General features: G+C 41.1%; 1 protein-coding gene across 4 annotated transcripts in view; it reads right to left on the bottom strand.

Annotated features, from left to right (window-relative positions):
• Positions 1 to 27,324, bottom strand: part of ITSN1 (intersectin 1) — a 211,205-nt gene that overhangs the window by 179,364 nt on the left and 4,517 nt on the right. The window contains exon 1 of one of the 4 annotated variants that reach the window (XM_055313421.1): positions 3,141 to 3,186. The exons of the other annotated variants lie outside the window; for them this stretch is intronic. The gene's annotated coding sequence lies outside the window, so the exon portion shown is untranslated. Of the gene's footprint in view, positions 1 to 3,140; positions 3,187 to 27,324 lie in introns of those variants that run through there. 4 annotated transcript variants of the gene reach the window in all.

Raw genomic sequence — 27,324 nt, 5'->3', positions numbered from 1 at the left:
GGAGAGTTAAGAGAGACCAAACCACAAGGATCTCTTATTAAAGTGAGGTTTGATATTAAGTGTAGGAAGTCTCTGAAAGGTTTTAAGCAAGAGAAGAACATGATCTGATTTATGCTGTGGAAGTTACGTGTGGAACAGATTCCAGGTAAACAGAGTGGAAATCAAGAAAACCAAAGAGATGATCATCACTGACACTCATGTGAGACGGGGACTAATGTTTTAACCATGAAAATGATGAGGAGTGGTCAGATTCAGGACATATCTTGGACAGAACACCTACAGAACCTAACAATGGAGTAGACAGAAAGTAAGTGGAAGAGAGTATGAAGGATAGCTAGGACACTTTCATGCTGCATACCTGGATGGGTAATGGCACTGCTTACTAAGATGAGAAAAGTCTGGGGTATATAGATTAGGGCTTGGATAGCATTACAAATTCGGTTTTGGGGCACCTGGCTGGCTCAGTCAGTGGAGTATGTGGCTACTGATTTCAGGGTTGTAGGTTTGAGCCCCACATTGGGTATAGGGAGGACTTAAAATTAAAATCTTAAAAAAAAAAAAAAAAGAATTGTTTTGACCAAGTTAATTTTGAATGGCCTACTACTCTCTACCCAAGATCTGTCTAGTAGGTGCCTGCTGACATCTAAATCTATAGTTCTTGGGAGAAGTTGGAGCTATTAATGCCCACATACTTGCCCAGCTCTTCCCTGCTCTCCCACTTCTATATCCCTATGGCAAACCCTTTAAAAGCCTTCTCAGAATTCCCAGTGCTCTTCAGAGCAATGTGAAAACTTAATGCTTATCTCCAACTTGCTACCTAAATTTGCCTGTTTGCTTAGTGTGACCAGAATAATTAAATATCAAGAAAATGGGGCAGCCTGGGTGGCTCAGAGGTTTAGCACTGCCTTCAGCCTGGGGTGTGATCCTGGAAACCTGGGATGGAGTCCCAGGTCGGGCTCCCTGCATGGAGCCTGCTTCTCCCTCTGCCTCTCTGCCTGTGTGTGTGTGTGTGTCTCTCTCTCTCTCTCTGTGTCTCTCATGAATAAATAAATAAAATCTTTAAAAAATAAAAAAAATTAAAAATATCAAGAAAATGTAGCACCTAACAAAACAGTAAATATGAAAAAATGTAAATCACATTTGCTCACACTAGAATAAATTTATTTGCTCACGCCAAAATAAACTACAGATGGTTTAAAGATTCCAATGAAAAAAACAAAACCACGAAAGTGTAGTAAAAGAAAAGAGAAAACAAAACCACGAAAGTGTAGTAAAAGAAAATCTCAGTTAACATTTATAAAATCATGAAGAGAATGTTCTTGTTTAACAGCAAGGAAAAGAAATCCTTAAAAATGGAAAATAATGATGGATGGGGGGGTGGTTTAAACACTTCTTTTTTTTTTAAATTTTTTTATTTATTTATGATATTCACAGAGAGAGAGAGAGGCAGAGACACAAGCAGAGGGAGAAGCAGGCTCCATGCACCGGGAGCCCAACGTGGGATTCGATCCCGGGTCTCCAGGATCGCGCCCTGGGCCAAAGGCAGGCGCCAAACTGCTGCGCCACCCAGGGATCCCTTAAACACTTCTTTAAAAGAACAATCCCACAAGTTTTAAAAGCAAATAAGAAATTGGTCAAAAATATCTGAAGCATTTGACATAAGGAATTAAAATCCTAAGTATAAGTCACATAAATTAATAAAAAAAGATTAACTCCAGCAGAAAATATGACAAGGACAAGGGCAGAAATTCAAAAGAGAAGAAATACAAATGAGCAATTAACACATGAAAAAAAAGTGCTAAGCTTCTTATCATCAAAAGAACAGAATTAAAACAAGGAGATACTCTATTTCACCTATCAATCTGGCAAATATTAAAATGGCAATGAGTGTAGACTTGGAGCCTGGGCAGTAATTATTAAGCCCTTTCTGAAGATAATTTGGTCAAGTATATCAAAAGCGTTAGATTTTACATGCTCTTTGACCTACCAATTCCACTTCAGAGAATTTATCCTAAGGGTGGGGGGGGGATCAGGAGCTGTTTGAAAAAATTAAGGTATAAATTATCATTATTGGATTAGGATACTCTGTACCTAAAAAAGGTTGCTTTAGAATTACATGTAATGACACAAAAAGATCCTGCATTAAAAAATTAGGTAATAAAACCCTTTGGTCAGGATAATATGTAAAAATAGGTATCTTTGTATCAAGAGATCTCTAATGGTAAAAATTGCAGGAAGCTAACAAAGGTTGTGTCTGGAAAAATTAAGTGTGCTTTACGATCTTTTTCTTTTGTTACAAGAGTATATATTGTTGGATAATCAAAACTTCATTTTGAGGGGAAAAATAAAATCAAAAGTGCAAAGCATAAAAGAGATACTGAATGGAAATTACAAAAAAAATTAACAGACAATATCTTCATATGATACAACTATAATTTAAGGAAATTTCTCTTCTAGGATAGAAAATTTTCTGTACTTATATTCTTCCCATTGTGAACATGAATTACAATACTCTTTTTTTTTTAGTCTTATCTTTTAGAAGGTAAAACAAACTTTTAAAAATTATTTCCAATCCTCTTTCATTATTATAATTTTAACACCCATTACAACTATCACAGGGTATTTCCAAGGATTTATGCCCATGTCTTCTGTTCCAAAACCAATTTTTCTTTATTATTTTAACATCTTCAGGGAACACAAACATACTGGGCTCCATCATCTCCCTCCATACTATTACCTTTAGTTGACATCAACACCTTAGCCCAGTGGTTCCCAAAGTCTGGTCCCTGACCTGCCTCATCAGCATACACAGCAAGCTACTTGGAAATGCAAATTATTGGCCCCACCCAGACCTAGTGAATAAGAAACCCAGTGGGCACCAACAACCTATTTTATCATAGTCCTCCAGGTAATTCTGATGCAACCTAAAGGCTGAGAACCAGGGTTTCTGCCTCTATGCTTTGGGCCTTTCAGAACCCAGAAATTCTCCTAAGAACAGTCAAGTCATTTTTGAAATTAAATTTTTCAGAATTCCAATAGTAACGCATTAAAACTTTCAAGAGGACTGAACTGTTAAATCTCATATCTTAATAGCTAACAACAAAATAAAAAAAAAAAGATCCAATAGAAGAAAATCATACCTGTAAAGATGTCTTAAAGGCACCAACGAGCCCTAAAGACATGGCTTCAAGCCTTCAACAGCCTCTGAAGTAAACACATCTGGCATAAGGAACACACTAAATGCAAACTCATTTAATTACACGTGTCAGAGACAGAGCTGCATAATCAATTACCCAAAATACTGAGTAATAACAACATTTGAGCCATATCTAGACATCAATACAACAATCCAGTGTGCCTAGAACTTCAGAAACATCTTTATTCTGAACTAAATGACCCCATTTGGGGGCAAGATCTATTGAGGTTTGAAATGGTAATTAATATAGGCTTTGTCCTATAATGGAAGAATAAGCATGATAGGAAAAAAACAAAGTTTATTCACAGTCAGATGGAGTAACAAATTTTTGCTATGTCCATTTGTTCCAGGGATTGATGAGTCAAGTATTGAGCTAATGCTAGAGACAAAGAAGCATCCTGCACTCCAAAAGACTGCAGCCCACTTGGATTAGCAGGGGCCAAACACCAGACAGGGATCTCTCTCTGCCCTGGGGCAGGAACTTTACATACATTATCTCTAATTCTTGTTAGAGACAAGAAAACTGGGAGTTTGAGAGGAGGTAAGTCACTTTTCAAGGCCACTCAACTCCCAACAAACCCAGGCTCTGTTCTGACCTGTCTACCCTTGTTTTAATGTTAGTACCACTTCTAAAGTCAAAAGGAGACAAGAGTATGAATTTTTAACTTACATATTATGCCAATTTTACGATCAAATCAGTAATAAAAATGATGTCGTGATTTTGAAAGAGAAGCATGAATTAGGTAAAATCAAGAAGCATCAAGGCAAATAAAAAACTAGTTTCTAGGGACGCCTGGGTAGTTAGTTCAGTGGTTGAGCATCTGCCTTTGGCTCAGGGCATGATCCCGGATCAAATCTCACATAGGGCTCCCTGCGTGGAGCCTGCTTCTCCCTCTGTCTCTGCCTCTCTGTGTCTCTCATGAATAAATAAATAAAATCTTAAAAAAAAAAAAACCGAAAACCCAGTTTCTAAGTGATCCCATTTTTTAATAGGAAAAGTTATCAATAGAAGAATCAAACAAGGCATAATATAGGCCTAATATAAAGGCCTGGTTATATTAGGTGTTGAGATTACAGACACTTATTATTCCTTTTTGAAATTCTTTTATAATATGTTATTTTTAAGATGATCATCCCACATTAAAAAAAATTTTATTTTAAGATTCTATTTATTTGACTGAGGGAGAACAAGAGCACGCACAACCAAGTGGAGTGGTAAGCAGAATGACAGGAAGAAGCAGGATCCCAGTTGAGCAGGGAGCCCAACACAGAGCTCAATCCCAAAACCCCAGGATCCCAATCTGAGTCAAAGACAGACACTTAACGGAGTTACCCAGGTGCCCCCTCTCTCCAATTTTTTTTAAACCCAACCAAGATTCCATCAATCAGTGGTTCTCCATAGGTATGTACCATTCAGCCATGGATGGTGGGAAATGCATAGTACTTTTGGTTATCACATTCACTGGAAGGCACCACTGGCATTTAGCAGGCTTCTCAGAACAGTCCCATACAAGGAATTACCTCAAGTAACTTCCGAATGTCTCTAGACATTCATGTAGGGGGGTAAATCCATTTATAATTATCTGAGCCTAGAACCAAATTCCATTTTACATTTAAACACACAAGACTTTGTGCAAGTCTATACAATTTGCTAAAAGTATAAATTCAAGAGAACACCGTTTTGAGTTTTCCCAAACGTTGTTTGTGATTCCAGTAGTCAGGTCATTAACTGCGATGCCCTTCTCCATGTCTGCATCACCTCCCTCTGTGCATTTGCAGCAAGGGTGTCTGCAGTAAGCATCCCACCCTCTGTGTCTTCTGGTGTAGTCAGGCCTGAACTCTGACCCACTCAAACAGTATAAATTACTTTGATTTCTCTTTATAAAAAAGTTACGGCAGGGGCACCTGGGTGGGTCAAACTGTTAAGGGCAGGGCTCAGGTTTTGGCTCAGGTCATGATCTCAGATCCTGAGATAGAGCCCGCCTGGGGCTCTGTACTCCTTGGACAGTCTGCTTGAGACTCTCTCCCCTTCTCCCTCTGCACCCCACCCCCCACATATACTCTTTCTCTAAAATAAACAGATAAAAATAAAACAATTTTTTAAAGTTAGGGTATTACACTGAGTTTTGTATATCTAATTTAATTTCATGAGAATAAAGGAGGCATCAGAAAAAGGGAGTGCTGGGTCTGAAAAGGTTGAGAGCTTGCTGTGATAAGCACAGGAATGTATGCAGTGGATGAGAATCCGGATGACTTCTACTAGGCCAGGCATTAAAAAAGATCTGCAAAATTGCAAAACAATTCCACTCTTCTTACAAGTCTTTGTTCTGAGAAAGTTATCATCATTAAAAATTTATGCTAACTTGCAATGAGTTTATTCATTTTAAATTAATTCATGAATTAAATGCTTAAAAATGGGGGTGCCTGGGTGACTCAGTGGTTGAGCATCTGCCTTCAGTTGAGGTCATGATCCCCAGGTCTTGGGATCAATTCACCCCCCCCCCCATCGAGCTCCCTGCAGGGAGCCTGCTTCTCCCTCTATGTCTCTGCCTCTCTGTCTCTAATGAATAAATAAAACCTTTAAAAAAAAAAGTTTAAAAATGAGTAATTTCTCAGTTTTGATTTTAATGTGGTATCAATAAATAGAACCTATATAAACAAAAAGTTCCTTGGGGATCGTCAACTGTATGAAGGGGTCCTGAGAGGGGAAAAAGCTTGACAGCTACTGCTCTAGAGGAAAAGGATGTGGAAGGAGGGCTGGTGCAGGAGTCGGGTGGAGCAGGTACTAAACCGGATCAGTAGGGCATGATTACAAGGGGTTCAAGGAATTCAGGATGAGGTATAAGCTTTTGACTCCAGCAGCTGAGGGGAGGCTAGAAAGCCACTCAGGTTTTAATACCATAAACATGTCATTTTGTGCAATAATAAAAATTAAAAGGCAGAACATAAATCCTTGAACATGAAAGCTTAAATGAAAATATGAGCACCAAAAGCCCTTTTCAGGCAGACATAATAATAGTTAAAAACACCTCCTTCTCTCCCTGCTTCTGATCTATACAAACAAACCAGAATGTGGGGACAGTAGTCATGAATGCAACTGGATGGCCCTCCTGAGCCACCAAGGATGGAAAAGGAGCATTGCAAGGGAACATCTGCTCCCCGCCCTCCCAGGGCCAGGCCCCTTCCATCAGGATCTTCAGGATTCCACATGGTATTATTTTTAAGGATTCAGCTTCAAAAACTTTTAAAATCAGAGGTGTTCAAAGAAGCAGAAGGCCAGACCTCCTCCTGCTCCATCCCGCATTCCTGCTGGAACTGCAGTGCAGGCTCTGGTTCTCTGGGCTCCACTGGGAGGATCGGGCCCTGCCACCTACAGCACTGTTTTCCCCCCTACCAGGAGTTCTGGACAGAGGAATGGATGTATACTGGAAGCATAACTGGAAAGAAAAAGGCAGAAACGCCCAATTTTTAACACTAGTAGAGCCTCCCCTTCACACAAACTCTGTGGGAACATCCCCAGCCCCCACCCCTGCTTTCTACTTCGCCCCAGTATGAATCTTGGTGCTAGAAAGGGATCCTATGGTATTAAGACTGACAATAGGAGGGGAAGACGGGAGGAGGTAGGAAAGTAGACACATCCTCTATCTCCCATGCAGATTCAGGGCTAGAGGCCTGGCTTATAACTCCTGGCGAAGCACCCACCCTAGCCTGGAGAGAACAAAGTCTGGAGGGACCCACAGCAAGTCCAAGACACCATCTTAGAGAGGTACCTTGGTCATCTGAATCCCAAAGACTCCTATCAGCACCAACATTTGTTCCTATTTAGTTCTATGTTTCTTTTCTTTAAAAAAAAAAATTTTTTTTTAAGAGAGAGAGAAAGCTCTTGAGAGAGTGCACAGGCAGGGGAAGGGGCAGTGGGAGAGGGAGAAGCCGACTCTCCATTGAGCAGGAAGACCTGTGCAAGGATCCCAGGACCCTGGGACAATGACTTGAGCCGAGGGCAGCTGCCTAACAAACTGAGCCACCCAGCTGCCCCTAAGTTACTTTTCTAAAAGGTATCTTTTTTTTTTTTTAAGATTTTATCTATTTACTCATGAGAGACACACACAGAGAGGCAGAGACACAGGCAGAGGGAGAAGCAGGCTCCCTGCAGGGAGCCCAATGTGGGACTCGATCCCAGGACTCCAGGATCAAGACCTAAGCCAAAGGCAGACAGACACTCAACCACTGAGCCACCCAGGTGTCCCTAAAAGGTATCTTTCAATACCTTCCCCACTTCAACTTTTTTTCTCATTCCTAGTTGGTGGTACAAACTCTCAGAAAAGTTCAAACAGAGTAAGAGCTTGCCTCAGAGCCAGAGACTAGGAGAAAACTGAAAAATCTGTCTTCCCAAGGGCCACAGAAAAGGGAAGAGATCTCTAAGAGCCGTAAGCTGAGCCAAGCTCTAAGAAATGTCCAACTAGAAAACTGGACCAGAAGCACTCTAGGCATGAACTTGGCCCCCACAGCTCCCCATCTCTCCCCTAACTACCTCTCTGCTAGAGCCCTTGCCTTAGGCTCCAGACCCAGGACCCCTCCCAATTCCGCCCCCACTGTCATACAGTATAGCTGACTCATGAACAACAGGGTTTGAACTGCGTGGGTCCATTTATATGTGGATTTTATTCCATACAGTACCATAAATGTATTTTTTCCTCTTAATGATCTTCTCAGTAACATCTTCTTTCCTCTGACTTAAGAATACAGAATATAATATATATAACATACAAATCACATATAACTGGTCTGTTTATGTTATCAGTAAAACTTCCAGTCAACAGCAGGCTATTTCTAGTTATCGGGGAGTCAAAAATTTTATGTGGATTTTTGACTGTGCAGGGATTGGCACCCCTATCCTCCCCTTTGTTCATGGGTCAACTGTACAATTGTGAGCCTTCCAAATGGGAACTTCCTATATATATATTCCCAGAGAGCTAGTGTACAGTGCACGTAGGCATAGCATACAGCATAGTGGTTAACAGTGCAGACTTCAGCCAGAATGCATGGGTCCTAATACCAGAGCTGCCACTTTCAGGTTGTGGGATCATAGGTAAGCTAACTAACCATTAAAACAGCTCCTATTCTGCAGGGTTGTTGGGAGGATTAGGTGAGTCATTACACGGGAAAACACCTAGGACGCTGCCTGCACATAGGAAGCACTCAGTAAATACTAGCTGTTTCTATACTTCAAATGGATCCCAGATTATAAAAGTTTGAGGGAATTGAATATGATAAAGTTAATACCCATACCTGACGTCATTCCTATTGTAAAAGGTGTTCAAATTCAAAACCATAAACTTAACCTGTAACTGAGACCCTTTTCCCAAACTGGAGATTTACATTATCTTGAAAAGAACACCCTGGTTCCAAACCTAATAATCTCTGAGCAAAAAAAGACATAAAACAACCACACACTCAAAAAAGTTTTTTGGCTGATAATTTATTTTCCCTCTATTTTCAAAAATGCGTAACATAGGCACTTCATACATAATTTTTTATTATTAGCATATAACATTTTCACTAAGACCTTGGCTCTCTAAAGTTCTGGCCTCAGGACTCTTTTATATTCTTTAAAACTTGAGGATCCCCCCCAAAAAATTAAAAAAACTTGAGGATCCCAAAGAGCTTATCTTAGAAACTTTTTTTTTTTTTTTAGGATTTTATTTATTCAAGAGAGACACAGACTCTGCCTCTCTCTCTCTGTGTCTCTCCTGAATAAATAAAATCTTTAAAAAAAATTGCCACTAAGGTAAACTAAATGTTATGTTCTAATTTCTTTCCATTTTTAAAAATTATAGAGGAGCGCCTGGCTGGCTTAGTCAGTAGAGCATGCAACTCTCCACCTCGAGGTCATTGAGTTCAAGCCCCATGTTGGACATGGAGCTTACTTGAAAATAAATTAGGGGCTTCAGGTGGCTTAGCCAGTTAAGCATCTGCCATGGGCTCAGGTCATGATCTCAGGGTCCCGGGATGGAGCCCCACATCCCTCATATCCATTAGGGTTCCCTGACTCAATGGGGAGTCTGCTTCTCCCTCTCCCGTTTCCCCTACCCCTGCTTGTGCTTTCTCACACTCTCTCTCAAACAAATAAATAAATAAAATCTTTTTAAAAATTAACTAAAAAAATAAATATAATAAAAATTATCATTTTAATCACTCTAAAGTATATAATTCAGTGATATTTAATATATTCACCATTTAATACATTAATACCACGACCAAATCTAGTTCCAGAACATTTTCATCATCCCAAAAGAAAACCACATATTCTGCACCCAGCAACTACTAATCTCCTTTCTGTCCCTCTAGGTACGTGGCCTTTTATGTCTACCTTCTTTCACTTATAATGTTTTCTAGGTTCTACCATTTTGTTGTAGGTATCATGGATTCCTTATTATGAATAAATAATACTCTGTCATACGCATATGCCACAATTTGTCCACTGGTAAAAAAAAAAAGTTGATCAATATTTGGGATCGTGTCTACCTTTGGCTACTGTGAATGATGATGAACATTCACCTCCAAGTTTTTGTTTGGACAGCTGTTTTAAATTCGTTTGGATGTATACTTAAGAATGGAATTCCTAGGACATTTGATAACTCTATATTTAGCTTATTGAGGAACTAAAAAACTGTCTTCCACTGCAGCAGCACCAGTTTACATTCCCACCAGTAATATATAAAGCTTCTAGTTCCTCCATATTCTTGCCAACACTTATCATTTCCATTTTTTTTTTTAATGATGGCCATCCTAATGTGTGTGAATGGGCATCTCAGTTTTAATTTCTATTTCCCTAATGACTAAATACATTGTTGGCCATTTGTATGTCTTCTTTGGAAAAATGCCTATTCATGTCTTTTGTTCATTTAAAAAATTGGGTTCTTTTTGTTGTTGGATTGTAAGAATTCTTACATCTAATTGTTTTATAACCACATGAAAGCACTTTAAACCAATGACGCCTCTGGTCCTCCCCTCTCTACCAAGCTTTAAGACAAATGCCAACCTTCCACATGACAAAAAGAACAGCTGAGAAATTAAAAGAGGTCACAGAATCAACTGGCAACAAGACTACATAACTAAAACCTTCATTTTTGTCTTAAATTACAAATCCAGGACTGGATCACAGATGATGACAAAATAATGGTAATAGTCATTTCTTATAAAGCGCTTACTATCTAGCAAGGCACTGTGCTAGCTGCTTTCACATCCTCCCAACAACCCTGGAAGGCAAGAACTAGAATCGACCTCATTTTACATATGGATTAACAGAGGTACAGAAAAGTGAAATTGTTGGCTTATGGTTATGCAGTCAATACCTGAGCAATTTTGCTTCAGAATCTGTGCTCTTAATCCATTTGCTATACTGGCTCTCAATCATAAAATAACAAATCTTGACCAACTGCCGAACTCAGGACCTAAAAAAAAAAAAAAAATGCTAGTAGCTACATTGTGATATGTCACTTTCTAGTTCTAACCCCCATTGTCTGCACAAATCTTTCAAGTTAACTCTTGGTTCTAGGACTTGCCTCTTCATCATGTTTAGGAATGTCACAAAGAAGTAAATCCAAAACTAGATGGGTGAATGCCACTTTATCATTCCAATTTAAGATCTGTTATATTTTTGAATCTGACAAAAGACTATTCAGGATATGGTGACTCAGTTGTCTATTTCCAAGAGCATCTGGAATGCATCTTGACTGGAATTATAAGATGTTACAGTTACCAGCAAAGGCAGGCCTAAAGGCCCATCTAATTCAAACCTGTAATTTACAATATAATTATACATCAGTTAATGGTTTTGTAAACTAAATCTCAAACTTGAGAAGAAATCTAAAAGGTAATGTATTTCATAACAAAACCAATATGAACAGAATGCTAGAGGTTATAGATTTCATTTTCTGAGCAATAATTACAGGCATAACTGCCTGCTATATCCAGCACTGCTACAACTGCCTGGAATTATGCGACCTCAGAATGTGAAAGAACTTTAGGCCCTACCTAAACAATCCTTCACAAACAATTCTCTCCTTCTAGAATTAAAAGGCAGGCTAAAGCCCTGAAATGTGCCTATGTGATAAATGATCATTTATTTATACCAAATTTTATTTCATAATGTTATAGTACTAATATTTTTGTGGTATTTCAAGAATTTATTTAAGTTCTGCTACCCAATACGTCACTCGTAACGTTCTTGTTACAACAAATGATAGCAAATATAACGTTCTGTTTTCTCATCCGTAACATAATGAAGTGTATTTACCATTTCTCTAACAGAATTATGGAAAACAAATTTTAGATAGGACATGACAAAGTCTCTTGTAAAATACATGACACATGACAGGTACTCAATAAATATTCCTGTGTCTTTGTGAAGTCATGGGTGTGAGTTAGATAATACCAGAAGCCATTCTAAAGCAAACTTTACATAAGCTAAGTGCAACTCTGATTAGTATCTAAAAGGTCACTTATCTGATGAACTCAACTGCATATAACCCAGAATCTAGATACCAGGAGAGCCTCCTGATTAGAAAGATAGGTATCATTTCTAAGTTATAAAGGAAATCAGTTTACTTCTTGGGCTAGACATAATGTCATTTCTCATACAGCAGAAGGCTCTATGAAGGCTCTTTCTATATATATCCTATCACCCATTTGATGAAATGTTTCTTTTTTTTTTTCTTTAAAGATTTTATTTATTTATTCATGAGAGACACACAGAGAGAGAGGGGCAGAGACATAGACAGAGGGAGAAGCAGGCTCCATGCAGGGAGCCCAATGTCGATCCTGGGATTGCGGGATCACGCCCTGGGCTGAAGGCAGGCGCTCAACCAATGAGCCACCCAGGCGTCCCTGCTGAAATGTTTCATTTAATTGGGGCTATGGAGGTTCAACATGCAAAATATTAACGTGAATACATGTAAGTCACAAAGGAAATGTAAAATGCTTTCCTCTTCTGATGGGATTGTGAAATAAAAGGATTGCATGCCAGAGGGACCTAGAGAAAGGATGGAAAGAGATACAGTCAAGCACTGGGTGTTATGCTATATGTTGGCAAATTGAACTCCAATTAAAAAATATATATATGTAAAAAAAAAAAAGTTAAAAAAAATGATAAATACCCACCATTTGCTTCGACGTGGATGGAACTGGAGGGTATTATGCTGAGTGAAATAACTCAATCAGAAAAGGATAATTAGGGCAGCCCGGGGGCTCAGCGGTTTAGTGCCGCCTTCAGCCCAGGGCCTGATCCTGGACACCTGGGATCGAGTCCCACATCGGGCTCCCTGCATGGAGCCTGCTTCTCCCTCTGCCTGGGTCTCTGCCTCTCTCTCTCTCATGAAGAAAGAAAGAAAGAAAGAAAGAAAGAGAGAGAGAGAGAGAGAGAGAGAGAGAGAGAGAGAAAAGGAAAGAAAAGGAAAGAAAGAAAGAAGAAAGGAAGGAAGGAAAAGAAAGAAAGAAAGAAAGAAAGAAAGAAAGAAAGAAAGAAAGAAAGAAAGAAAGAAAGAAAGAACCATAAAAAATTATATGGTCTCATTCATTTGGAGAATATAAAAATTAGTGAAAGGGAATAAAGGGAAAGGAGAGAAAATGAGTGAAAATATCAGTGAGGGTGACAAAACATGAGAGACACCTAACTCTGGGAAATGAACAAGGGTTAGTGGAAGGGGAGGTGGGCAGGGGGTTGGGGTGACTGGGTGATGGGCAATGAGGGGGTCACTTGGTGGGATGAGCACTGGGTGTTACGCTACATGTTGTCAAATTGAACCCCAATAAAAGATTTAAAAAAAAAAGAGAGATACAGTCAAAAGTTTGGGAGCAGGGTGGGACTCAAAGAAAGGATTAATAGCTGGGGCAGGAGCTTCCTATTGAGACCTAGTCTGACCCAGAAGGATAAGCCAGAGACAAATGGCAAGAGACAGAAGGACGAGTGGACAGTGGCATGAAATGAAATGTGAAGGAAGGTAAGTGTGACAAAAGGATCATACTTGGAGGTTCAGGTGGCCAAAGTCTGGAAAGGTGAGGTATAGATGGAAAAGATGAGGAAGAAACCAGAAAGGTCACAGGGATGGTGCATAAAGCACTCATCAGACTGGGTACAAAGGTTCAGATTTTACCCTCTAACGTAGCAATTCTCTGTGTGGTCCCTGGATTTCTGGAGTTCCCAGGACCCCTGCAAAGGGACCAGAAGATCAAATCTACTATCATAATAGTACTCCGACATGATTTTCCCTTTTCACTCTGTTTATATTTGTGGTAATACGAAAATGACTGGTGGGTTAACTGCTGCCACCTTGGCAGTGGCAACAAACTGTACTGGTGGTCGTGTATTCCTCACTGCCACACAATCACAGTAAAAAAAATCAGTTTCACCTCAGAATGTCCTTGATAAGTCATCAGAAAGTATTACGATATTAAATCTCAGCCCCTGAATAAATGTGTTTAATATTTATGTGACCAAAAGGGAAGTAATCATAAAGCACCCCAATGGCACGCAGACGATGACCAATGTCTTGAGAAAACACACCTGTGCAAACGTGTTGGAAGCTGAACTAGCCACTGTTTTCGTGGAACACAAATTTTACTTGGCAGAACAACAACAGAAAATCTATACTTACTTTTAGACTTAAGTATTTGGCAAACGGTTCTCAAAAATGAAGTGAGTCAACTGCTTCGAGAAACACTGATGGTACTTGTTGCTAACGATAAAAGAGTTTTTGGGCAAAACTTTTAAATTTGGAAAACTAGTATCTGCCAACGTGAATTAGGCTACTTCCCGACTTTTAGAGAATTTTCTAATAAGATGGATTCTCATATTAACAAATGGGATCTTGTATTCTTTAATGAAACATTTGAAACTACACAACTCGTGAACTAATATTTTGCAAATGACCAATACATGATGTTACAAAATCACACAGGAGTAAAATATCCATCCAAATTGCAAGATGAGCTAATAGATTTTATTGTAATGCAGTATGAAAAGTTCACCAACATAATTCCAGATTCTGCATTGCAACTAACCCTTAAGAAACTAACAGTGTCAAATTTTGGTATAGTACCAAAGAATAACCACAATTTTCTGAAAATGCCATCAAAAGACTCCTGGTTTTTTCCAACTACATATCTGTGTGAGGCCAGATTTCTTTCAGCTACTTCAACCAAAACATTTCGCAACCCATGGACTGCAAGAACAGATATGAGAACCCAGCTGTCTTCTATTAAGCCAGACATTCAAAGAGGTTTGCAAAAATGTAAAACGATGCACTCTTCTCACTAAATGTTTTTGCTTTGTAAAACAGTTTTCCTAACCCTGTTATTTATGTAGGCATGTGATGGGCTTTACAGATATTTGCAATAAATTAATAAAATATTTTGTAAATTTCTCAGTTTTAATGTCTAATCTGGCAGATAGTGATAGATTTTTTAAAAATCTACATAAAGAAAAGCTCCTCGAGGTCCTTGATAACTTGTCAGAGTACACAAAGGTCCTGACACCAAAGTCTGAATGAAACCTGCCACCACAGGAGATGAAACATACAGGGAAAGATTTTATCGTGAGGTAGATGTCCAAACACACTCCTCTGGCAACAAGGGGTAGGTTAACACTGAACAGGTGAGGACTAGAAGCCAGACCAGTCAGTAAGAGCAAGTGGAAATGTGAACAATTCCAAAGTGTGGAAGTGTGGGCTATGACGACAGCAATGGACGTAGCGGGGAAACAGATGAATTCAAAAGATGTTTTGGGGCAGGAGAGTGGACAGAACCTAGCAACCAACTTCAGAATGAGACAGAAGGAGTCCAGGCTGCCAGCCTGCATGGCCAACTTGCAACTGCCCATCCACCTACCTGGCTTACAGACAGGTACTGAGTCGATCCCTATAGAGATCTAGATATCCCAAAGTCAATCAGTTCTAGTTGATTGACACCAACTACCTCCCTGGGGTTAGTACAGACCCCACAAGTTAAGGGCTCAGTCCCACTTCAGACATCAGCCACAAGTCTTGAGTAGCCCCTGAAGTGATTATCCCCAACCCTTCTACTGGCAGCCTATAAATTCGGGGGTTCCCACAACCTCCACCTTCCCCCAGGTTCAGTAATTCATTGGAACTACTCACCAAACTCAGGAAAGCACTGTACTTGTCATTAGTTTTATTACCTCTCTTGTCTGTGAACTATGGTGCCCACTTGTTGTTTTGGAATGCTGGTGAGGTTGGGGTCCAAAGCTGATGGCCAAAAAGGAATTCTTGAGACGTCTTTGGTGCAAAAAGGTGATTTTGCTTCAGCACCGGGACAGGACCCAAGGGCAGACAGAGCTGCTACCCCAGGGTTACGAGGGGTGACGGATCCTGTAACTTGGGAGTTGGGGGAGGTTAAGGAAAGAGAGGTGTCCAAAAGGACTTTCATATGCTAAAAAAGACTCGAGAGATACTGGAGGCCTTGCCATTGTCAAGCTAAAGGAGTTTGTCCCTCTAGCAAACCATTAACTTTAAGAGAGTTGGGAGTTTCCAGGAGGAAACTCCTCCGCCTACCTCAAGTAATTGTCAAAGGGCTGAAGGGTATAAGGAAATTTTATTTGATTTACATTCCCTTCTACCTTTGTTTCCCACATCATGGGGGGCTCTAGGAAATTGAGTCTCTAGATTTCTGGAAATTAGGCTATTGATAAGAATGCTTTTTCCTTGTAAATCACTAAGACCCCAGTAAACTGAGAGAGACTCAAGTCCCGCAGGGCTGTGATCTCTATTAGTTAACCATTTGGTTTTTTTCCTTCCCTTAGTTTTAGGGCAGCTAAGAGTGCCTGAGGAATGTCACCTGATCCCACCTGGGAGTGGGGAAGAGGATTTGTGGGTGTCAGTTTGTGCTTTGTCCTAACCTTGCCCTCGGCTCCCTCATTACATCTACCCACACATCTAAATGTTCACCAAACCAGATGTCCAAACCTCGCCATTCTAGGGTTTCTATACAGGGCTTCATCAGACTGACATGACTGATTAAATCACTGACCACAAGATGAAACTCAAATCTCCAGTCCTCCTCCTTTTTTGGGGGATGGTGGTGGTGGCTAGTAGTCACTTCATTAGCATAAACTCAAGTAAGGCCTAAAAGGGCTCATTTTGAATAACAAAAGATGCTCCTACAAGTCAGGAAATTCCAAAGGGAACCATGGAGGAAAGTCAACTACACTTTTTTTTATTATGCTACAGAGTACCTAACATAGTTATTGATCTTTAGTAGGTACTCAATAAATAACTGCTGTAGAAAAAAGGTTAGAATGCAGAAGAAAAGACAGAACTCCAGGTATACACAGAAAACAAGATTTATTAGTGGTCGCTAAAACTCTTGAGAGTGGAGAGGACTGTCCTAGAGGGGACTGCAAGGTCAAAAGAAGGTAGAAATAACAGCTCTAGAGACAGAACGTAATGAGGTAAGGAGCCCCAAGAGACCAAGAAATCCTAGATGTGACAGAGAGGAAAAAACCGAGTATAAGGCAGGGAAAGTCAAAATAGAAGAGTGTTTCTAAAGAAGAAATGTGGGGGCACCTGGGTGGCTCAGTGGTTGAGTATCTGCCTTTGGCTCAGGCCTCAAGTCATGATCCCAGGAATCTGGGATGGAGTCCCGCATATGGCTCCCATGCGGAGCCTGCTTCTCCCTCTGCCTACGTCTCTGTGTCTCTCATGAATAAATAATCTTTAAAAAAAACAAAGAAGAAATGTGTCGAGGGGTGCCCAGATGGCTCAGTCAGAAGAGTCTGGGACAACTGATCTTACAGTTATGAGCTCAAGCCCATGCTGGGTGTAGAGGTTATATTGAAAAAAAAAAAAGTGTCAAGTCAGATGTCAAGAAACAAATGGGTGGAAACTTGTGTGCAGCAATCAACAATGGAGGGGCAAAGCAGAAACCCACTATGATGAGTAACAGGAACAGTAAAGACACCCAACATGAAACTACTCTTCCAAGAAACAAGGCTGCCAGAGGACGACATGGGTCGCCAACCAGTGGAGGGAGCACAGCAGCATTGGGATGAACCCAAATACAGTGTGAAGGAAGGGACGGAGGAGGCAGAGAACAGGCCTGGTTCAGGCTGGAGGTTTTGGATTGACACCAAACCCTGTTCTACCTGCCTTAAAGGCCCTGCCCAGTCTGGCCTCCCCTTCTCCACGGTCCTCCTCAAGGCCATGGAGGCCTTCTTGTCAAACGTGCTGTGCTCCTTACTCATGGCGTGGGTCCTGTTCCCATGCTGGTTCCTTCCCTGGTGAACTCCTGTGCGTAGCTCAGACTCCCAGGTCCATGTCACATCCCCCATGGACTCTAGAACCCGGTTGCGTCCTCCTGAACGCTTTCTGCAGTGCTTTCAACAGCTGGAAATCATGTCTTTATGTGGGGTGGCTCGCGGGTTGTTTTGTTGGTATGTCCATCTGCCCCACTGAAATAGAAACAGACGGAGGACATGTAGCTGTCACCCCTGTCCTCCCTGCTCCTGCCTCAGCTCCTGGCACACAGGACTTCAGCAGGACTCGAAGCAGTGGACTCACTTCTTTTTTGTGCAGGACTGAGCGGTGGCACCGCTGAAGGGAACAAGCACCAGAGACAGGCCCAGAGTCACAGAGGAGCCAGAGAGGAACTGGCACCTAGAACCCGAGGAAGGAAGGTGACGCTCACCTCGTCCTTCTCCCTCTCATTGCAAGAAGCAAAGGGTAAGTAAGTGTGAGTCAGTGAGAGTCACAGGAGCTATTTGGGAAGTGGGCAGCAGGCCCAAACAGGAGGCAGAATCGGCCCTGAAAAGTGAAGGTTCGAGAGCCTAGGGGGAAGCCTGAGGAAATGGGCAAATCTGGTGAGAACGGGAGAGAAAGCGGTGAGGGAATACTCAGCGGGTCACCGCCAAGCGGGGTCTGTATGCTTCTCCTCAGCCAGCTGTCAGCGGCACAAACACAGGAAACAGCGTGCAGATAGCTGGGCTGGAGAGGCGACGGAGGTCTGCAGGGGAGAAATGACAGAGGGACAGCTGGCCAGGGGTCGTGGGTGTGACACACTCAGTGTTCCCAGGTACACAGGGCAGGAAACAAAAGCAGGAGGAAATGAGCCACCTGAGATGAGAGAAAGCGAAGAAGGACCAGGAATCAGAGCGGGTGAAATAAATTAGGATACAGAATCTTAAAAATAGGGGCACCTCGGTGGCTCAGGGGTTGAGCATATGCCTTTGGCTCAGTGTGATCAGAGGGGCCTGGGATCAAGTCCCACATTGGGATCCCCACAGGGAGAGCCTCCTCCTCCCAATGCCTAGGTCTCTGCCTTTCTCTCTGTGTCTCTCATGAATAAATAAAATCTTAAAAAAAAATCATCTAGGCTTTAAAAAAAAGAATCTTAAAAATAAGTGCAACATATTTTTCAAGATATAAGCTCTTGCCACCTACTGTAATCAGTCTCTTACCAAAACCATAACAACAAATCTCAAAAATAGGCCCAGCCCGTCTGGAAAAGGTCAAGTTGCTATCTCTCCTAGAGTCTTAAAAAAAAAAAAAAAAAAAAAGCAGACGACTGAAGAAAGGATATATCCCTTTCCAGTTCCAACTTTTCCATAGTAGATACATGTTTCTCCAGCAGTTCCAGATGAGCGTAAGTTAAAAAGCCTCCAAGAATGAGCCAAGACAGAAAGCTACACACCTTAGGCACTGAAAAAATCTGAGGAAATCTGCAATTACAGAAGCAGCCCAACTGGTGACAGTAATGCCCACAGTTCTAAATTTAAGGTGATCTAACCAGACTACAGAGGAGTCTCCCAAACTTCATTCTATTCAGAGAAGTCACAGAATAGTAAAATATATTTAGTTCTAAAATGAATGAGAAATACAAATTCTGTAGGCAGTATGCTACCCATTTAAATTTAAAAACCAAACTTTATTGAGAAGAATGCTCACATATGCTTTTGGTTTCTTTGAGGTCTTTGTATCATTTTATTAAAGGCCTTCACTTAAAAGAAGAAAATGGTCACCACCAGCCCCCTTTCATATTCTCACCGTTTATTATGAGTGTTTTGGGCATGTGTTTGCCTACTCAACACCCTTCCTTCTCCCAACTGATCTTATTTTCCCTCCTGGGATTTCCATGAGTTTAGGTACAGACCTTACCAACTGGTACAAAAGATGAACCCAAAAGCCAGGACAGCCAATGAGGTCCTGCACTCTCCTGACCAAGAGGACTGGTTCAGGCTCATGATCAAGCCAGGCCAATCAAAAACCCTTGGACTTGAAGGTATGTGAGTCAACATACCTTCCTTTGTTTCTTAAGACAGTTGGTGCTTGGGACACCTGGATGGCTCAGTGGTTGAGCTTCTGTCTGCCTTTGGCTCAGGTCATGATTCCAGAGTCCTGGGATCCAGTCCCACAACAGGCTCCCCGCAGGGAGCCTGCTTCTCCCTCTGCCTGTGTCTCTGCCTCTCTCTCTGTGTCTCCCATGAATAAATAAATAAAATCTTAAAAAAAAAAAAAAAAAGACAGTTGGTGCTTCTTCCATTTGCAAATAAAAAATTTCAGACAAATATAAATAAGGACTATCATAACACCAAATTTTATCTTCCTCTACTTTAATCCTTTCCTTCTCTTTCCATCACTTTTTGGTTTTCCCTCTCCACCCAACTCCTTAGAATAGACTACCACAACTTACCATTGAGTTGTTAGGACATCACCATGGGATAGAAAAAGCCTTCGACCCGGGTAAATTAAGCTGAGATTCAATTTCTTGGTATTTAGATGAGTCTAAATTTACCAATTAAAGTTGAGAGTCTTGTTTCAGAGGCTTGAACAGAACACACCTGAACAGACTTCAAACTCACCCCCTACACGGACACACACAATAGTGTTATGTTCACTGTGAATATCGCTACTATCGTTTTTTTTTTTTTTTTGCGTGTGGCTACAATGTTATATGTATGTGAAGGGAAATAACACCACTGAACTGCTAGGGCATCTGGAAGTACATTCCAAATCTCTTCCTTCCTGCTTTCCCTCAGCTAGAGATCTGAACTGGTTTAAAAGATGTGAAAGTAAAAAAAAAATTAAAAATTAAAAAATTAAATAAATAAATAAAAGAGGTGAAAGTGGCATCCACATCTGCAAAATGGCTTTTCGAATAAAATCATGATGACCTAAGTTAAATTCTGTACTTCTGCATTTCCTACAATCCTTAATTTTCAATGTTATGATTACATGGAAAATATAATGAAAAAGTCACAACTTCCTCAGAAGTGTTAGAGACATGGTAGTATTACTTAAAAACAAAAAAACAAAAAATACAGTGTTGAGAATAAGAACCATCAATCACCATAACAGTAACCCACCTCAACTGGCTTAAACCAAAAGGAACAGGAACAGGAATGCAGCCAGTCCGCAGAAATGAATGAAAGACGGTTTAAAGCCATCAGAGATTCAGATGGCTGAATGGCCCTTCTCTGGCCCTTCAGATGCCCAGCGTGCACCCCTCCCCACAGCCAGTCTTGTCCTCTGGAGTCAGACCCCTGACCTGGGAGGTGTGGAGCTAGTGGTTCCAAGCTCAGCCTCAATGAGATCACCTGGGTTTGCTTCCCTGCCTCTACTACCCGTGAATCTTGGCAAGTCACTCCACCTTTACGTACGACCAGTGCCTAGCACCTGTGAGGGATCCAGTATGCTCCATCTTCTCTCATTTTGAATCCACGTGGATTCAAAATGAGAGAATTCTGAGCTGGAGTCCGGCCTAGGCCTCCCTTGACTTCACCCTAGCACTTTGGGGTACTCAAATCTTGCTCCTGACCAGATGCTTCTGTCCAGATATGTGCTTTATACACTCCATATGAACACCTTTCTCTGCTCCAGACACAAAAGCAGGACATAACTTATGTCCCTAGTGTTTACCTTAGGGCCTTGGGCATGTGAATCTCCAATCCCAATCTCCAGGTCCAATTTCAGATTTCCAGGAAAGGAACACTGATTGGGCTAGCTTGGGTCAGGTCCCCAAACCTGGTTTTTTTTTTTAAGAGGAACTTTTTTTTTTTAAATTTTTATTTATTTATGATAGTTACACACACACACAGAGAGAGAGAGAGAGAGAGAGGCAGAGACACAGGCAGAGGGAGAAGCAGGCTCCAGGCACCGGGAGCCCGATGTGGGATTCGATCCTGGGTCTCCAGGATCGCGCCCTGGGCCAAAGGCAGGCGCCAAACCGCTGCGCCACCCAGGGATCCCCCCAAACCTGGTTCAATCCTCCTCCGTGTCTTCTGTGGGGAGGAAGAAGTTGGCCAGGAGAGGACGTGTAGGTGAAAGGACAGTTAAGGGATTTGTGTTGGGTCAGACACTCCAAAAATTCCTATCACACAGTCTCAGTTCTCTGTACTTGTTTTATCATCATCACAATAAGGTCCATCTTAGACTTTTGCTAGGAGTCTAGAGTTTTAAAAGAACTGAATCAAATTTAAGAAATTAGACGGTGGGGGATCCCTGGGTGGCTCAGCGGTTTAGCGCCTGCCTTTGGCCCAAGGCGTGATCCTGGAGTCCTGGGATCGAGTCTTGCGTCGGGTTCCCGGCATGGAGCCTGCTTCTCCCTCCTCCTGTCTCTGCCTCTGTCTCTCTATGTCTATCATAAATAAATAAATCTTAAAAAAAAATTTTTTTTTTAAAGAAATTAGAGGTTAAGGAGCTTTCACCACTGTTTGGGAAGTTCACATCAATAAAAAGTACAAATTAAAAACAAATTAGAAGGGTACCTGGATGGCTCAGCCAGTTAAGCGTCTGCCTTCGGCTCAGGTCATGATCCCAGGGGCATGGGTTTGAGTCCAGAACTGAGCCCAGCATCAAACTCAGCATGGGGCTCCCAGCTCTACCAGGAGTCTGCTTCTTCCACTGCCCCTACCCCTGCCCCTACCCCTGCTCATGCTCACCCCTCCCTCTCTCCCTCAAATAAAGAAATAAAATCTTTTTTAAAAAATTTTTTCTCTGCTTGCTTCAGCAGCACATATCTAATAATTTTTTTTATTAAAAACAAGAGTGCACTTAAAAAAACATGTATGTTTGGTCTACATGAAAAACCCAAGAGAAATGGGAAAAAAAAAAGAAAAATAAGACGTTAGAGGGCTAAGATTCTGTCTTGATTTAAGCCTGGACATCTGGAACAATTCGCAGACAGCGCATGCTCATGTTCACTTACCAACTGACCACACTCAGATCTTCCCAACTACTGTACTTTCAAATGGGACACAGGTGTGCTCACGGTACTGCTGCCCTTAGTTACAGGAGATGATGCATGCCATTAGTACTAATTACCAGGAGTAACGTGATACTAATTGTAGAGGACATCAAAAGGTTGAGAAGCACTGAATAAATGACCAAAACACTCCTGGAACTAAGAGAGCAAAGTGGCTGGTTACCAATGTGTATAAGGCCAATATACATTCAACAAATGTTCAAACTCATTGGTAGTGGTAAAAAAAAAAAAAAAAAAAAAAGGCAAGTTAAAACAAGACTAAGATTTTTCTTAAATGGTTTTATCCAGTCGTGGTGAGGGAACACAAATTAGGGACACAAAGCCAGGGGAACACACTTGAGGGCAGTGGTGGGCTATGGAGGCTTAGAATATATTCTAATACATTAAGTGAAAAACACAAGCTACACAAAGGTATGTATTGAGATTACAAAGTGGCAAGGCAAAGAAGACTGAATTCAGCCCTCGGGTATGCAATGTTTGAAGCCTAGTGTGTTTATAAAAATTGTGGTCCATACAAAAATTGCGAGATTTCATATTAAATCCATATCTCTAGATTTCCAGCTTTTTTTTTTTTTAAGATTTTTAAAATTTATTTATTCATGAGACACACACACAAAGAGAGAGCGAGAGAGGCAGGGACCTAGGCAGAAGGAGAAGCAGGCTCCATGCAGGGAGCCTAACGCTTGATCCCGGGTCCCCAGGATCAGGCCCTAGGCTGAAGGCAGCACTAAACTGCTGAGCCACCCAGGCTGCCGATTTCCAGCTTCTCTTGAAGAACTAGAAGGTATGTCTCTCAGGCCACAAATGAGTAGGCTGCCTGGCCCTGGGGAGCCTCTTGCATGGACCAACTTCAGTGCCCAGGTCCCTAACATGCCCTCATGACTCCCAGACTGAGCAGCTCACACACCCAACCTGCTGAGAAATTTGAGCTGATGGACCCCTCACAGCATATGAACAGTCTCATTATTGCTGGATAGTGAGATTCTAGGTCCACTTTTTTCTTGTCTATATTTTCAAAAGTTTTCTTCGATTCAAAAGTTTCGATTCTTTCAAAAGTTTTTTCTCTCTCATACTGCTTTTGGAGTGAGGGGGGAAAAATGTTATTTTTTAAATTACCAAATCACAACTGCAATATCACTTTATCAAATGAGACTGAAACAACTAAAAATAACAGATAATGACTGTGGTTTAAAACTAATTGAACTAAGGAAGTAATGTAAGGTTACAATTACTACAGTATTTCCCTCCTTTGATACTAATTAAAACACCAGCTTGGACAGACAATAGCAGCGTTTTACAAATTAGATCTTCCTCAAAGTGAACAGCTTCTACAGACAATCAAGTCATAAAATACCTATTTTAAGGATTCATTTCCCTATATTTCAAGTTTCTTTCACCAAGAAATATAAACAGAACTCTATCAGAAATCTGTTAATCAACTTAATGCTTAAAAAGTTAAATAATTGCTGATCTTTATTTCACATTGTTTGGTTTGGTCTGATCAATAATAACAGTAGTTTCACAAGAACTTCAAAAAGTTCCTACCAATCACTATTCATCACACCCCATCCCTGAAAGCTCAAAGTGTATCTTCATGGCAAAGAAAAATTCCCACATCAGGTTTCCTGCATGGAGCCTGCTTCTCCCTCTGCTTGTTTCTCTCTCTCTCTCTGTGTGTGTGTGTCTGTCGCTCATTAATAAATAAATAAAATATTTTAAATTTTTTTTTTTAAAATGGGGATCCCTGGGTGGCTCAGCGGTTTAGCACCTGCCTTCGGCCCAGGACATAACCCTGGAGTCCCAGGATTGAGTTCCACATCAGCCTGTGCCTGCCTCTCTCTCTCTCTCTCTCTCTCTCTCTCTCTCTCATTAATAAACAAAATCTTTTTTAAAAATTTGAAAAAAAAAAATTACAAAGCTAGGTAGAAATGGCAATATCCACAGGTGACTGAAAGTAGAGTCGATTCAACATTTCTCTCTTGCTTTCCTACAAGCCACTCCCACTCCCATGAAATCCAGAGTGATCTTTTTAAACAAAAGCAAATCATGGGACTCCTCTGCTTAAAACTTACCTTAGTTTCCTACTTATATTGACTTAAAAAAATCCAAACTAGCCCCTATCTCCACACTGCTCACCAAACTTGAGTTAACTCTGGCCTCCAGACAATCAGGTCCTCAAACACTAATAATCTACTCAATGTGCCAACAAGCAACTGCTCAGGGTTCAACATGTACCAGGCACTGTTCTAGATGCCGGGGATAAAGCAGTGAACAATACACACAAAACTCTCTACCCTCCTGAAGCTTACATACTAGTAACCTCTCTACCACCTTATCTTCTGCCTCAATTTCTGTAATCATTTAAAGAATTTTAAAACAATTATAATGACTGTATTTGAAGGTAGCTGGAAATAAACAATACTACCTATAAGAATTTTATTATCATTTGCTGACTTTCTTTAATAGTAATTATCATAAACAAAGGAGAGAAGAAATAAAAAAGGGGGACCTTTACTCATTGAAACTTTGCTATATACCAGTAATGAGACTTATTTATCCATTTTTCTTTTTTTTTTATTTTATTTATTCATGATAGGCACACAGTGAGAGAGAGAGAGAGAGAAAGAGGCAGAGACACAGGCAGAGGGAGAAGCAGGCTCCATGCACCGGGAGCCCGACGTGGGACCCGATCCCGGGTCTCCGGGATCGCGCCTAGGCCAAAGGCAGGCGCTAAACTGCTGCGCCACCCAGGGATCCCCTATTTATCCATTTTTCAACCTTTCTCTCATACTAGCTATACAGCTTTTAGATGCCAGTGACCAAAAGGTAGCATTTCAATTCTGCCAGAATGGAGCAGTTGAGTTTAAATAATGCCAGAAAGTGGAAGATTACTTGTTTTCAAAATCTAATTATCTTAGGTTTGCAGCAGAAATGGATTTTTATAAAACAGCATCTCCACAACGAAGATTATAGATCTTCCACAGACTCTTATTATAAATAACATACAGGAATGGTGTGTGTATGTTTATACAATGACTTATGATAGGAAACACTACCCTTGTTAGAACAATGTAACCGCTCAGGAACTTTGTCTCAGAAAAAAATAATTAGCCCTACACACATGCACGTACACAAAGATAAAACAAACAGATCCAACAGCATCTTGTTTCCAGTGCTTTTATCATAAGAATCAGTGTCCTCCTGGGGTGCCTGGGTGGTTCAGTTGGTTAAGCATCTGCCTTTGGCTTGGGTCATGATCCCAGGGTGAGGGACTGAGCCCTATATAGGGCTCCCTGTTCAGCGGGGAATCTGCTTCACCCTCTCTCTTCCCCTGCTGTGTGCTCACACGTACTCTCTTTCAAATAAATAATAAATACAATTTTTTAAAAAAGTAAAAAGAATGGGTGTCTTCCTTAGGGCACTTAGATGGCTCAACTGGTTGCACATCTGACTCATCGTTTTGGCTCAGATCAGTCTCAGCCCTGCGTCAGGGTCAGGCTCCACTCTTGGCATGGAGTCTGCTTGGGATTCTCTCTCCCTCTCCCTGCCCCACCCCCAACATGCACAAGTGCTCTCTCACTCTCAAATAAAAAAAAATATTTAAAGAAACAATGTCCTCCTTTACTAGGTTGGCTAATGCATGGCACTACAAACCACTTGGCTGCATTCATTTCCATGAGCTGTATCCATGTCTTGCAAATCCATGCTACCAGTCACCAGGAGGACTTGCGGGCAAGACACAAGGATGAACAAAACCATCACTGACAGAAAAACAAGGCGAAATGCCCATTAAAGCAAGAGGATCAAAAGCACTGCCCTTGTGCATTAGGATAAGATGTTTTATTTTAAACATCAAGGATTAAAAAAAAAAAAAAAACTGACCCACTGCTATGACCTTGTTATGTTTACAGTCATATTCAGTTGAATCTGAAACTCCATCACACCCCTCAGTTCAACTCCTGGGACTGCCATTCAGCCAAGAGTGCAAAGTACTCTGTACCATTCCCACACCACACAACAGTGAATGGGTTTTAGTGACCAGCTTAAAATTGAGCTGTCAATTCAGCACAAGCAAACTCAGGCCAGAGAGCTAAAGCCAAAACAATTTCACCAATGCTCTCTCTGGGCAATAAGTTAGTAAGATAAACGGCCAATTAATTCTCCCGGAAAAAGGTCAAAAGACCACTGAATTCAAATAGATCAACCTGTTTCAAATTCACCTGGTTAGAGGGCTACAAATGTTAGCAACAAAATGTTAAAGATAGTCTACCATCACATTTATTAACAGGCTTGGGTTTTTTGTTTTTAGCAATCTCCCGGTGGATCCATGACATCTCTGTACAGAGAGGCCATCACATTCCTGAAGTGAACTTCCACAGGCTGATTCAAATCTCCAAATTGGCCAATATGGGAACGTTTGGACAGACTCCCAGCTGTCTTCCTTATCATACGTCTACACACAGTCGTTTCCAGGGCAAGTCCACATTACAAGTGAACCGCCTTTTCAAATTTCACTACTCTTCTCTGTAACTCTAATCCTGTTTTTCATGCAGGGGCACTTCAGGAAAACCACTACATTGGAAAGGATAATAAGCTGCTTTGAGAGACGAATGCTAGATAGTAGACAAGGCTTATTTGTGAGCTAACTTATATGACTAACTTCTCAACAAGAGGGACTCAGGCCTATAAACTGATACGTAGCAGAGAACCTCCAGGTTATTCCAAAAATGAAATCAGGAATATAAAAATACCCTAATGCCTATAAATCATGTCCAGGAAACAGGCAGTCCAGGATCGTGGCTGAACATTTGGGCTCTGGACTTACACATCTGGGTGGCCACTTGCTGGCTCTTTAA

This window comes from Nyctereutes procyonoides, unplaced genomic scaffold (genome assembly GCF_905146905.1).
Source record: "Nyctereutes procyonoides isolate TBG_1078 unplaced genomic scaffold, NYPRO_anot_genome, whole genome shotgun sequence".
Lineage (NCBI taxonomy): Eukaryota > Metazoa > Chordata > Mammalia > Carnivora > Canidae > Nyctereutes > Nyctereutes procyonoides.
Note: the sequence above shows the minus strand (reverse complement) of the source record. Positions and strands in the feature narration are given on the sequence as shown.